Here is a 14,275-nt window from a genome sequence, read left to right on the forward strand (position 1 = left end):
GGGTCAGTCAGTGTGTGATTGTGTGTGTGTGTGTATGGGTCAGTCAGTGTGTGGGTGTATGGGTCAGTCAGTGTGTTTGTGTGTGTGTGTGTGTGTGTGTGTGTGTGTGTGTGTGTGTGTGTATGGGCCAGTCAAATAGTGTGTGTGTACAGATCATTGGATGTGTGTTTGTATGGGTCAGTCAGTGTGTGTCTGTGTGTGTGTGTGTGTGTGTGGGTCAGTCAGTGTTTCTGCCTATGGGTCAGTCAGTTAGTGCATGTGTACAGATCAGTCGGTTTGTGTGTGTCTGTGTATGGGTCAGTCAATGTGTGTGTATGCGTCAGTCAGTTAGTGTGTGTGTACAGGTCAGTCAGTGATTGTGTGTATGGGTCATTCAGTGTGTGTGTTTATGGGTCAGTCAGTTAGTGTGTGTGTACAGGTCAGTCATTGTGTGTCTGTATGGGTCACTCGGTGTGTGTGTGTGATGAATCAGTGTTTGTGTGTACGAGTCAGAGTGTGTGTACGAGTCAGTCAGTGTGTTTGTGTGTGCATGAGTCAGTGTTTGTGCGTACGAGTCTGTGTTTGTGTGTATGATTCAGTGTTTGTGTATGAATCAGTCAGTGTGTGTATGAGTCAGTGTTTGTGTATGAGTCAGTCAGTGTGTTTGTGTGTGTATGAGTCAGTCAGTGTGTTTGTTTGTGTATGAGTCAGTGCTTGTGTGTATGAGTCAGTGTGTGTACGAGTCAGTTAGAGTGTGTGTGTACGGGTCAGTCAGTGTGTGTGTGTATGGGTCAGTCAGTGTGTGTGTGTATGGGACAGTCAGTGTGTGTGTCTATGGGTCAGTCAGTGTGTGTGTGTGTTCAGGTCAGTTGGTGTGTGTTTGTATGGGTCAGTCAGTGTGTGTGTGTCTGTGTGTGTGTATGGGTCAGTCAGTGTGTGTGTATGGGTCAGTCAGTTAGTGTGTGTGTACAGGTCAGTCAGTGTGTGTGTGTGTACGGGTCAGTCAGTTAGTGTGTGTGGCAGGTCAGTCAGTGTGTTTGTGTGTGCCTGAGTCAGTGTTTGTGTGTACGAGTCAGTATTTGTGTGTATGAGTCAGTGTTTGTGTACGAGTCAGTCAGTGTGTGTATGAGTCAGTGTTTGTGTACGAGTCAGTCAGTGTGTTTGTGTGTGTACGAGTCAGTGTTTGTGTGTATGAGTCAGTGTGTGTACGAGACAGTCAGTGTGTGTCTGTGTGCATGAGTCAGTCAGTGTGTTTTTGTACGGGTCAGTCAGTGTGTGAGTGTGTGTGTGTGTGTGTGTATGGGTCAGTCAGTGTGTGGGTGTATGGGTCAGACAGTGTGTTTGTGTGTGTGTGTATGGGTCAGTCAGTTAGTGTGTTTGTACAGATCAGTGGGTGTGTGTTTGTATGGGTCAGTCAGTGTGTGTGTGTGTGTGTGGGTCAGTCAGTGTTTCTGCGTATGCATCAGTCAGTTAGTGCATGTGTACAGGTCAGTCGGTGTGTGTGTGTGTGTATGGGTCAGTCAGTGTGTGTGTATGGATCAGTCAGTTAGTGTGTGTGTACAGGTCAGTCAGTATGTGTGTGCACAGGTCATTCAGTGTTTGTGTGTATTGGTCAGTCAGTTAGTGTGTGTGTACAGGTCAGTCAGTGTGTGTGTGTATGGGTCACTCGGTGTGTGTGTGTACGAGTCAGTGTTTGTGTGTACGAGTCAGAGTGGGTGTACGAGTCAGTCAGTGTGTTCGTGTGTGCATGAGTCAGTGTTTGTGTGTACGAATCAGTGTTTGTGTGTATGAGTCAGTGTTTGTGTACGAGTCAGTCAGTGTGTTTGTGTGTGTATGAGTCAGTCAGTGTGTTTGTGTGTGTACGAGTCAGTGTTTGTGTGTATGAGTCAGTGTGTGTACGAGACAGTCAGTGTGTGTCTGTGTGCATGAGTCAGTCAGTGTGTGTTTGTACGGGTCAGTCAGTGTGTGGGTGTATGGGTCAGACAGTGTGTTTGTGTGTGTGTGTATGGGTCAGTCAGTTAGTGTGTTTGTACAGATCAGTGGGTGTGTGTTTGTATGGGTCAGTCAGTGTGTGTGTGTGTGTGTGTGTGTGTGGGTCAGTCAGTGTTTCTGCGTATGCGTCAGTCAGTTAGTGCATGTGTACAGGTCAGTCGGTGTGTGTGTGTGTGTGGGTCAGTCAGTGTTTCTGCGTATGCGTCAGTCAGTTAGTGCATGTGTACAGGTCAGTCGGTGTGTGTGTGTGTACAGGTCAGTCAGTATGTGTGTGCACAGGTCATTCAGTGTTTGTGTGTTTGGTCAGTCAGTTAGTGTGTGTGTACAGGTCAGTCAGTGTGTGTGTGTATGGGTCACTCGGTGTTTGTGTGTACGAATCAGTGTTTGTGTGTTTGATTCAGTAAGAGTCAGTCAATGTGTGTATGTGTCAGTGTTTGTGTATATGAGTCTGTGTTTGTGTATGGGTCAGTCAGTGTGTTTGTGTGTGTATGGGTCAGTTAGTGTGTTTGTGTGTGTACGAGTCAGTGTTTGTGTGTACGAGTCAGTGTGTGTACGAGTCAGTCAGAGTGTTTGTGTATGAGTCAGTGTGTATGAGTATGTGTCACTGTGTGTACAGGTCAGTGTGTGTATGAGTCAGTCAGTGTGTGTGTGTGTCTACGAGTCAGTGTTTGTGTGAATGAGTCAGTGTGTGTGTACGAGTCAGTCAGTGTGTTTGTGTGTGCATGTGTCAGTGTCTGTGTGTACGAGTCAGTGTTTGTGTGTACGAGTCAGTGTTTGTGTGTATGATTCAGTAAGAGTAAGTCAGTGTGTGTATGAGTCAGTGTTTGTGTATATGAGTCAGTGTTTGTGTACGGGTCAGTCAGTATGTTTGTGTGTGCATGAGTCAGTTAGTGTGTTTGTGTGTGTACGAGTCAGTGTGTGTACGAGTCAGTCAGAGTGTTTGTATGTATGAGTCAGTGTGTTTGAGTATGTGTCACTGTGTGTGTACAGGTCAGTGTGTGTATGAGTCAGTCAGTGTGTGTGTGTACGAGTCAGTGTTTGTGTGAATGAGTCAGTATGTGTGTACGAGTCAGTCAGTGTGTTTGTGTGTGCATGAGTCAGTGTCTGTGTGCACGAGTCAGTGTTTGTGTGTATGAGTCAGTGTTTGTGTATGAGTCAGTCAGTGTGTGTATGAGTCAGTGTTTGTGTGTACGAGTCAGTGTTTGTGTACGAGTCAGTCAGTGTGTTTGTGTGTGTACGAGTCAGTGTTTGTGTGTACGCGTCAGTGTGTGTACGAATCAGTCAGTGTGTGTCTGTGTGCATGAGTCAGTCAGTGTGTGTGTGTACAGGTCAGTCAGTGTGTGATTGTGTGTGTGTGTGTATGGGTCAGTCAGTGTGTGGGTGTGTGGGTCAGTCAGTCAGTGTTTGTGTGTGTGTGTGTGTGTGTGTGTGTGTGTGTGTGTATGGGCCAGTCAAATAGTGTGTGTGTACAGATCATTGGATGTGTGTTTGTATGGGTCAGTCAGTGTGTGTCTGTGTGTGTGTGTGTGTGTGGGTCAGTCAGTGTTTCTGCCTATGGGTCAGTCAGTTAGTGCATGTGTACAGATCAGTCGGTTTGTGTGTGTCTGTGTATGGGTCAGTCAATGTGCCTGTATGCGTCACTCAGTTAGTGTGTGTGTACAGGTCAGTCAGTGAGTGTGTGTATGGGTCATTCAGTGTGTGTGTGTATGGGTCAGTCAGTTAGTGTGTGTGTACAGGTCAGTCATTGTGTGTCTGTATGGGTCACTCGGTGTGTGTGTGTGATGAATCAGTGTTTGTGTGTACGAGCCAGTGTTTGTGTACGAGTCAGTCAGTGTGTTTGTGTGTGTACGAGTCAGTGTTTGTGTGTATGAGTCAGTGTTTGTACAAATCAGTCACTGTGTGTCTGTGTGCATGAGTCAGTCAGTGTGTGTGTACAAGTCAGTGTTTGTGTGAATGAGTCAGTGTGTGTGTATGAGTCAGTCAGTGTGTTTGTGTGTACAAATCAGTCAGTGTGTGTGTTTATGAGTCAGTCAGTGTGTGTGTATGAGTCAGTGTTTGTGTGAACGAGTCAGTGTTTGTGTACGAGTCAGTCAGTTTGTTTGTGTGTGTATGAGTCAGTCAGTGTGTTTGTGTGTGTACGAGTCAGTGTGTGTACGAGTCAGTCAGTGTGTGTGTGCACAGGTCAGTCAGTGTGTGTGTGTATGGGTCATTCAGTGTGTGTGTGTATGGTCAGTCATTGTGTGTGTGTATGGGTCAGTCAGTGTGTGTGTGTATGTATGGGTCAGTCAGTTTGTGTGTGTGTGTTCAGGTCAATTGGTGTGTGTTTGTATGGGTCAGTCAGTGTTTGTATGTGTGTGTGCATGGTTCAGTCATTGTGTGTGTATGGGTCAGTCAGTTAGTGTGTGTGTACAGGTCAGTCAGTGTGTGTATGTACGGGTCAGTCAGTTAATGTGTGTGTCAGGTCAGTCAGTGTGTTTGTGTGTGCATGAGTCAGTGTTTGTGTGTACGAATCAGTGTATGTGTGTATGAGTCAGTGATTGTGTATGTGTCAGTCAGTGTGTGTATGAGTCAGTGTTTGTGTGTACGTGTCAGTGTTTGTGTATGAGTCAGCCAATGTGTTTGCCTGTTTATGAGTCAGTGTTTGTGTATGAGTCAGTCAGTGTGTATGTGTATGAGTCAGTCAGTGTGTGTGTACGAGTCAGTGTTTGTGTGTACGAGTCAGTGTGTGTGTGTGAGTCAGTCAGTGTGTTTGTGTGCGTATGAGTCAGTCAGTGTGTTTGTGTGTGTACGAGTCAGTGTTTGTATGTACGAATCAGTGTGTGTATGAGTCAGTCAGTGTGTGTCTGTGTGCACGAGTCAGTCAGTGTGTGTGTGTACGGGTCAGTCAGTGTGTGTGTGTGTATGGGTCAGTTGTGTGTGTACAAGTCAGTGTGTGTGTACGAGTCAGTCAGAGTGCTGGTGTGTATGAATCAGTGTGTGTGAGTACGTGTCAGTGTGTGTGTACAGGTCAGTGTGTGTGTGTGTATGAGTCAGTCAGTGTGTGTGTACAAGTCAGTGTTTGTGTGAATGAGTCAGTGTGTGTATGAGCCAGTCAGTGTGTTTGTGTGTACAAATCAGTCAGTGTGTGTGTATGAGTCAGTCAGTGTGTGTGTATGAGTCAGTGTTTGTGTGTACGAGTCAGTGTTTGTGTGTATGAGTCAGTGTTTGTGTACGAGTCAGTCAGTGTGTTTGTGTGTGTATGAGTCAGTCAGTGTGTTTGTGTGTGTACGAGTCAGTGTTTGTGTGTACGAATCAGTGTGTGTACGGATCAGTCAGTGTGTGTCTGTGTGCACGAGTCAGTCAGTGTGTGTGTGTACGGGTCAGTCAGTGTGTGTGTGTGTATGGGTCAGTTGTGTGTGTACAAGTCAGTGTGTGTGTACGAGTCAGTCAGAGTGCTGGTGTTTATGAGTCAGTGTGTGTGAGTACGTGTCAGTGTGTGTGTACCGGTCAGTGTGTGTGTGTATGAGTCAGTCAGTGTGTGTGTACAAGTCAGTGTTTGTGTGAATGAGTCAGTGTGTGTGTATGAGACAGTCAGTGTGTTTGTGTGTACAAATCAGTCAGTGTGTGTTGTATGAGTCAGTCAGTGTGTGTGTATGAGTCAGTGTTTGTGTGTACGAGTCAGTTTTTGTGTGTATGAGTCAGTATTTGTGTACGAGTCAGTCAGTGCGTTTGTGTGTGTACGAGTCAGTGTTTGTGTGTATGAATCAGTGTGTGTACGGGTCAGTCAGTGTGTGTCTGTGTGCACGAGTCAGTCAGTGTGTGTGTGTGTACGGGTCAGTCAGTGTGTGTGTGTGTATGGGTGAGTTGTGTGTGTACAAGTCAGGGTGTGTGTATGAGTCAGTCAGAGTGTTTGTGTGTATGAGTCAGTGTGTGTGAGTATGTGTCAGTGTGTGTGCACAGGTCAGTGTGTGTGTGTATGAGTCAGTCAGTGTGTGTGTGTACGAGTCAGTGTTTGTGTGAATGAGTCAGTGTGTGTGTACGAGTCAGTCAGTGTGTTTGTGTGTGCATGAGTCAGTGTCTGTGTGTACGAGTCAGTGTTTGTGTGTATGAGTCAGTGTTTGTGTACGAGTCAGTCAGTGTGTGTATGAGTCAGTGTTTGTGTGTACGAGCCAGTGTTTGTGTACGAGTCAGTCAGTGTGTTTGTGTGTGTACGAGTCAGTGTTTGTGTGTATGAGTCAGTGTGTGTACAAATCAGTCAGTGTGTGTCTGTGTGCATGAGTCAGTAAGTGTGTGTGTACGAGTCAGTCGGAGTGCTGGTGTGTATGATTCAGTGTGTGTGTACAGGTCAGTGTGTGCGTGTATGAATCAGTCAGTGTGTGTGTACAAGTCAGTGTTTGTGTGAATGAGTCAGTGTGTGTGTATGAGTCAGTCAGTGTGTTTGTGTGTACAAATCAGTCAGTGTGTGTGTGTATGAGTCAGTCAGTGTGTGTGTATGATTCAGTGTTTGTGTGAACGAGTCAGTGTTTTTGTGTACGAGTCAGTCAGTGTGTTTGCGTGTGTATGAGTCAGTCAGTGTGTTTGTGCGCACAGGTCAGTCAGTGTGTTTGTGCGCACAGGTCAGTCAGTGTGTGTGTGTATGGGTCAGTCATTGTGTGGGTGTATGGGTCAGTCAGTGTGTGTGTGTGTGCATGGTTCAGTAATTGTGTATGTATGGGTCAGTCAGTTAGTGTTTGTGTACAGGTCAGTCAGTGTGTGTATGTACGGGTCAGTCAGTTAATGTGTGTGTCAGGTCAGTCAGTGTGTTTGTGTGTGCATGAGTAAGTGTTTGTGTGTACGACTCAGTGTATTTGTGTACGAGTCAGTGTTTGTGTACGAGTCAGTCAGTGTGTGTATGAGTCAGTGTTTGTGTGTACGAGTCAGTGTTTGTGTATGAGTCAGCCAATGTGTTTGCGTGTGTATGAGTCAGTGTTTGTGTATGAGTCAGTCAGTGTGTGTGTGTATGAGTCTGTCAGTGTGTGTGTACGAGTCAGTGTTTGTGTGTACGAGTCAGTGTGTGTGTGTGAGTCAGTCAGTGTGTTTGTGTGTGTATGAGTCAGTCATTGTGTTTGTGTGTGTACGAGTCAGTGTTTGTATGTACGAATCAGTGTGTGTACGAGTCAGTCAGTGTGTGTCTGTGTGCACGAGTCAGTCAGTGTGTGTGTGTACGGGTCAGTCAGTGTGTGTGTGTGTATGGGTCAGTTGTGTGTGTACAAGTCAGTGTGTGTGTACGAGTCAGTCAGAGTGCTGGTGCGTATGAGTCAGTGTGTGTGAGTACGTGTCAGTGTGTGTGTACAGGTCAGTGTGTGTGTGTATGAGTCAGTCAGTGTGTGTGTACAAGTCAGTGTTTGTGTGAATGAGTCAGTGTGTGTGTATGAGTCAGTCAGTGTGTTTGTGTGTACAAATCAGTCAGTGTGTGTGTGTATGAGTCAGTCAGTGTGTGTGTATGAGTCAGTGTTTGTGTGTACGAGTCAGTGTTTGTGTGTATGAGTCAGTGTTTGTGTACGAGTCAGTCAGTGTGTTTGTGTGTGTATGAGTCAGTCAGTGTGTTTGTGTGCACAGGTCAGTCAGTGTGTGTGTGTATGGGTCAGTCAGTGTGTGTGTGTATGGGTCAGTCATTGTGTGGGTGTATGGGTCAGTCAGTGTGTGTGTGTATGTATGGGTCAGTCAGTTTGTGTGTGTGTTCAGGTCAGTTGGTGTGTGTTTGTATGGGTCAGTCAGTGTGTGTGTGTGTGTGTGCATGGTTCAGTCATTGTGTATGTATCGGTCAGTCAGTTAGTGTGTGTGTACAGGTCAGTCAGTGTGTGTATATACCGGTCAGTCAGTTAATGTGTGTGTCAGGTCAGTCAGTGTGTTTGTGTGTGCATGAGTAAGTGTTTGTGTGTACGAGTCAGTGTTTGTGTACGAGTCAGTCAGTGTGTGTATGAGTCAGTGTTTGTGTATGAGTCAGTCAGTGTGTGTGTACGGGTCAGTCAGTGTGTGTGTGTGTATGGGTCAGTTGTGTGTGTACAAGTCAGTGTGTGTGTACGAGTCAGTCAGAGTGCTGTGCGTATGAGTCAGTGTGTGTGAGTACGTGTCAGTGTGTGTGTACAGGTCAGTGTGTGTGTGTATGAGTCAGTCAGTGTGTGTGTACAAGTCAGTGTTTGTGTGAATGAGTCAGTGTGTGTGTATGAGTCAGTCAGTGTGTTTGTGTGTACAAATCAGTCAGTGTGTGTGTGTATGAGTCAGTCAGTGTGTGTGTATGAGTCAGTGTTTGTGTGTACGAGTCAGTGTTTGTGTGTATGAGTCAGTGTTTGTGTACGAGTCAGTCAGTGTGTTTGTGTGTGTATGAGTCTGTCAGTGTGTTTGTGTGCACAGGTCAGTCAGTGTGTGTGTGTATGGGTCAGTCAGTGTGTGTGTGTATGGGTCAGTCAGTGTGTTTGTGTGTACAAATCAGTCAGTGTGTGTGTGTATGAGTCAGTCAGTGTGTGTGTATGAGTCAGTGTTTGTGTGTACGAGTCAGTGTTTGTGTGTATGAGTCAGTGTTTGTGTACGAGTCAGTCAGTGTGTTTGTGTGTGTATGAGTCAGTCAGTGTGTTTGTGTGTGTACGAGTCAGTGTTTGTGTGTACGAATCAGTGTGTGTACGGGTCAGTCAGTGTGTGCCTGTGTGCACGAGACAGTCAGTGTGTGTGTGTACGTGTCAGTCAGTGTGTGTGTATGGGTGAGTTGTGTGTGTACAAGTCAGGGTGTGTGTACGAGTCAGTCAGAGTGTTTGTGTGTATGAGTCAGGGTGTATGAGTTTGTGTCAGAGTGTGTGTACAGGTCAGCGTGTGTGTGTATGAGTCAGTCAGTGTGTGTGTGTACGAGTCAGTGTTTGTGTGAATGAGTCAGTGTGTGTGTACGAGTCAGTCAGTGTGTTTGTGTGTGCATGAGTCAGTGTCTGTGTGTACGAGTCAGTGTTTGTGTGTATGAGTCAGTGTTTGTGTACGAGTCAGTCAGTGTGTGTATGAGTCAGTGTTTGTGTGTACGAGCCAGTGTTTGTGTACGAGTCAGTCAGTGTGTTTGTGTGTGTACGAGTCAGTGTTTGTGTGCACGAGTCAGTGTGTGTATGAAGCAGTCAGTGTGTGTCTGTGTGCATGAGTCAGTCAGTGTGTGTGTGTACAGGTCAGTCAGTGTGTGAGTGTGTGTGTGTGTGTGTATGGGTCAGTCAGTGTGTGGGTGTATGGGTCAGTCAGTGTGTGTGTTTATGGGCCAGTCAAATAGTGTGAGTGTACAGATCAGTGGATGTGTGTTTGTATGGGTCAGTCAGTGTGTGTGTGTATGGGTCAGTCATTGTGTGGGTGTATGGGTCAGTCAGTGTGTGTCTGTATGTATGGGTCAGTCAGTTTGTGTGTGTGTGTTCAGGTCAGTTGGTGTGTGTTTGTATGGGTCAGTCAGTGTGTGTGAGTGTGTGTGCATGGTTCAGTCATTGTGTGTGTATGGGTCAGTCAGTTAGTGTGTGTGTACAGGTCAGTCAGTGTGTGTATGTACGGGTCAGTCAGTTAATGTGTGTGTCAGGTCAGTCAGTGTGTTTGTGTGTGCATGAGTCAGTGTTTGTGTGTACGAGTCAGTGTATGTGTGTACGAGTCAGTGTTTGTGTACGAGTCAGTCAGTCTTTGTATGAGTCAGTGTTTGTGTGTACGAGTCAGTGTTTGTGTATAAGTCAGCCAATGTGTTTGCCTGTGTATGAGTCATTGTTTGTGTATGAGAAAGTCAGTGTGTGTTTGTATGAGTCAGTCAGTGTGTGTGTACGAGTCAGTGTTTGTGTGTACGAGTCAGTGTGTGTGTGTGAGTCAGTCAGTGTGTTTGTGTGTGTATGAGTCTGTCAGTGTGTTTGTGTGTGTACGAGTCAGTGTTTGTATGTACGAATCAGTGTGTGTACGAGTCAGTCAGTGTGTGTCTGTGTGCACGAGTCAGTCAGTGTGTGTGTGTACGGGTCAGTCAGTGTGTGTGTGTATGGGTCAGTTGTGTGTGTACAAGTCAGTGTGTGTGTACGAGTCAGTCAGAGTGCTGGTGTGTATGAGTCAGTGTGTGTGAGTACATGTCAGTGTGTGTGTACAGGTCAGTGCGTGTGTGTATGAGTCAGTCACTGTGTGTGTACATGTCAGTGTTTGTGTGAATGAGTCAGTGTGTTTGTATGAGTCAGTCAGTGTGTTTGTGTGTACAAATCAGTCAGTGTGTGTGTGTATGAGTCAGTCAGTGTGTGTGTATGAGTCAGTGTTTGTGTGTACGAGTCAGTGTTTGTGTGTATGAGTCAGTGTTTGTGTACGAGTCAGTCAGTGTGTTTGTGTGTGTATGAGTCAGTCAGTGTGTTTGTGTGTGTACGAGTCAGTGTTTGTGTGTACGAATCAGTGTGTGTACGGGTCAGTCAGTGTGTGCCTGTGTGCACGAGACAGTCAGTGTGTGTGTGTACGTGTCAGTCAGTGTGTGTGTATGGGTGAGTTGTGTGTGTACAAGTCAGGGTGTGTGTACGAGTCAGTCAGAGTGTTTGTGTGTATGAGTCAGGGTGTATGAGTTTGTGTCAGAGTGTGTGTACAGGTCAGCGTGTGTGTGTATGAGTCAGTCAGTGTGTGTGTGTACGAGTCAGTGTTTGTGTGAATGAGTCAGTGTGTGTGTACGAGTCAGTCAGTGTGTTTGTGTGTGCATGAGTCAGTGTCTGTGTGTATGAGTCAGTGTTTGTGTGTATGAGTCAGTGTTTGTGTACGAGTCAGTCAGTGTGTGTATGAGTCAGTGTTTGTGTGTACGAGCCAGTGTTTGTGTACCAGTCAGTCAGTGTGTTTGTGTGTGTACGAGTCAGTGTTTGTGTGCACTAGTCAGTGTGTGTACGAAGCAGTCAGTGTGTGTCTGTGTGCATGAGTCAGTCAGTGTGTGTGTGTACAGGTCAGTCAGTGTGTGTGTGTGTGTGTGTGTGTATGGGTCAGTCAGTGTGTGGGTGTATGGGTCAGTCAGTGTGTGTGTTTATGGGCCAGTCAAATAGTGTGTGTGTACAGATCAGTGGATGTGTGTTTGTATGGGTCAGTCAGTGTGTGTGTGTGTGTGTGTGTGTGTGTGTGTGGGTCAGTCAATGTTTCTGCCTATGGGTCAGTGAGTTAGTGCGTGTGTACAGATCAGTCGGTTTGTGTGTGTCTGTGTACGGGTCAGTCAGTGTGTGTGTATGCATCAGTCAGTTAGTGTGTGTGTACAGGTCAGTCAGTGAGTGTGTGTATGGGTCAGACAGTGTGTGTGTGTATGGGTCAGTCAGTGTGTGTGTGTGTGTGTGTGTGTGTATGGGCCAGTCAAATAGTGTGTGTGTACAGGTCAGTCATTGTGTTTTTGTATGGGTCACTCGGTGTGTGTGTGTGATGAATCAGTGTTTGTGTGTATGAGTCACAGTGTGTGTATGAGTCAGTCAGTGTGTTTGTGTGTGCATGAGTCAGTATTTGTGCGTACGAGTCTGTGTTTGTGTGTATGATTCAGTGTTTGTGTATGAATCAGTCAGTGTGTGTATGAGTCAGTGTTTGTGTACGAGTCAGTGTGTGTGTGTATGAGTCAGTGTTTGTACGAGTCAGTTAGTGTCTGTGTGTACGGGTCAGTCAGTGTGTGTGTGTATGGGTCAGTCAGTGTGTGTGTGTATGGGACAGTCAGTGTGTGTGTCTATGGGTCAGTCAGTGTGTGTGTGTGTTCAGGTCAGTTGGTGTGTGTTTGTATGGGTCAGTCAGTGTGTGTGTGTGTGTGTGTGTCTGTGTGTGTGTATGGGTCAGTCAGTGTGTGTGTATGGGTCAGTCAGTTAGTGTGTGTGTACAGGTCAGTCAGTGTGTGTCTGTGTGCACGAGTCAGTCAGTGTGTGTGTGTACGTGTCAGTCAGTGTGTGTGTGTATGGGTGAGTTGTGTGTGTACAAGTCAGGGTGTGTGTACGAGTCAGTCAGAGTGTTTGTGTGTATGAGTCAGGGTGTATGAGTTTGTGTCAGAGTGTGTGTACAGGTCAGCGTGTGTGTGTATGAGTCAGTCAGTGTGTGTGTGTACGAGTCAGTGTTTGTGTGAATGAGTCAGTGTGTGTGTACGAGTCAGTCAGTGTGTTTGTGTGTGCATGAGTCAGTGTCTGTGTGTACGAGTCAGTGTTTGTGTGTACGAGTCAGTGTGTGTACGAAGCAGTCAGTGTGTGTCTGTGTGCACGGGTCAGTCAGTGTGTGTGTGTACAGGTCAGTCAGTGTGTGAGTGTGTGTGTGTGTGTGTATGGGTCAGTCAGTGTGTGGGTGTATGGGTCAGTCAGTGTGTGTGTTTATGGGCCAGTCAAATAGTGTGTGTGTACAGATCAGTGGATGTGTGTTTGTATGGGTCAGTCAGTGTGTGTGTGTGTGTGTGTGTGTGTGTGGGTCAGTCAATGTTTCTGCCTATGGGTCAGTGAGTTAGTGCGTGTGTACAGATCAGTCGGTTTGTGTGTGTCTGTGTACGGGTCAGTCAATGTGTGTGTATGCGTCAGTCAGTTAGTGTGTGTGTACAGGTCAGTCAGTGAGTGTGTGTATGGGTCATTCAGTGTGTGTGTTTATGGGTCAGTCAGTTAGTGTGTGTGTACAGGTCAGTCAGTGAGTGTGTGTATGGGTCATTTAGTGTGTGTGTGTATGGGTCAGTCAGTTAGTGTGTGTGTACAGGTCAGTCATTGTGTGTCTGTATGGGTCACTCGGTGTGTGTGTGTGATGAATCAGTGTTTGTGTGTACGGGTCAGTCAGTGTGTGTGTGTATGGGTCAGTTGTGTGTGTACAAGTCAGGGTGTGTGTACGAGTCAGTCAGAGTGTTTGTGTGTATGAGTCAGTGTGTGTGAGTATGTGTCAGTGTGTGTGTACAGGTCAGTGTGTGTGTGTACGAGTCAGTGTTTGTGTGAATGAGTCAGTGTGTGTATACGTGTCAGTCAGTGTGTTTGCGTGTGCATGAGTCAGTGTCTGTGTGTACGAGTCAGTGTTTGTGTGTATGAGTCAATGTTTGTGTACGAGTCAGTCAGTGTGTGTATGAGTCAGTGTTTGTGTGTATGAGCCAGTGTTTGTATACGAGTCAGTCAGTGTGTTTGTGTGTGTACGAGTCAGTGTTTGTGTGTACGAGTCAGTGTGTGTACGAATCAGTCAGTGTGTGTCTGTGTGCATGAGTCAGTCAGTGTGTGTGTGTACAGGTCAGACAGTGTGTGAGTGTGTGTGTGTGTGTGTATGGGTCAGTCAGTGTGTGGGTGTATGGGTCAGTCAGTGTGTGTGTGTGTGTGTGTATGGGCCAGTCAAATAGTGTGTGTGTACAGATCAGTGGATGTGTGTTTGTATGGGTCAGTCAGTGTGTGTGTGTGTGTGTGTGTGTGTGTGGGTCAGTGAATGTTTCTGCCTATGGGTCAGTCAGTTAGTGCGTGTGTACAGATCAGTCGGTTTGTGTGTGTCTGTGTACGGGTCAGTCAGTGAGTGTGTGTATGGGTCATTCAGTGTGTGTGTTTATGGGACAGTCAGTTAGTGTGTGTGTACAGGTCAGTCATTGTGTTTTTGTATGGGTCACTCGGTGTGTGTGTGTGATGAATCAGTGTTTGTGTGTACGAGTCACAGTGTGTGTACGAGTCAGTCAGTGTGTTTGTGTGTGCATGAGTCAGTGTTAGTGTGTATGAGTCTGTGTTTGTGTGTATGATTCAGTGTTTGTGTATGAATCAGTCAGTGTGTGTATGAGTCAGTGTTTGTGTACGAGTCAGTCAGTGTGTTTGTGTGTGTATGAGTCAGTCAGTGTGTTTGTTTGTGTACGAGTCAGTGCTTGTGTGTATGAGTCAGTGTGTGTACAATTCAGTTAGTGTGTGTGTGTACGGTTCAGTCAGTGTGTGTGTGTATGGGTCACTCGGTGTGTGTGTGTACGAGTCAGTGTTTGTGTGTACGAGTCAGAGTGGGTGTACGAGTCAGTCAGTGTGTCCGTGTGTGCATGAGTCAGTGTTTGTGTGTACGAATCAGTGTTTGTGTGTATGAGTCAGTGTTTGTGTACGAGTCAGTCAGTGTGTTTGTGTGTGTATGAGTCAGTCAGTGTGTTTGTGTGTGTACGAGTCAGTGTTTGTGTGTACGAATCAGTGTGTGTACGGGTCAGTCAGTGTGTGTCTGTGTGCACGAGTCAGTCAGTGTGTGTGTGTACGTGTCAGTCAGTGTGTGTGTATGGGTGAGTTGTGTGTGTACAAGTCAGGGTGTGTGTACGAGTCAGTCAGAGTGTTTGTGTGTATGAGTCAGGGTGTATGAGTTTGTGTCAGAGTGTGTGTACAGGTCAGCGTGTGTGTGTATGAGTCAGTCA

This window comes from Carcharodon carcharias, chromosome 27 (assembly GCF_017639515.1).
Source record: "Carcharodon carcharias isolate sCarCar2 chromosome 27, sCarCar2.pri, whole genome shotgun sequence".
In the NCBI taxonomy this organism is placed as follows: domain Eukaryota; kingdom Metazoa; phylum Chordata; class Chondrichthyes; order Lamniformes; family Lamnidae; genus Carcharodon; species Carcharodon carcharias.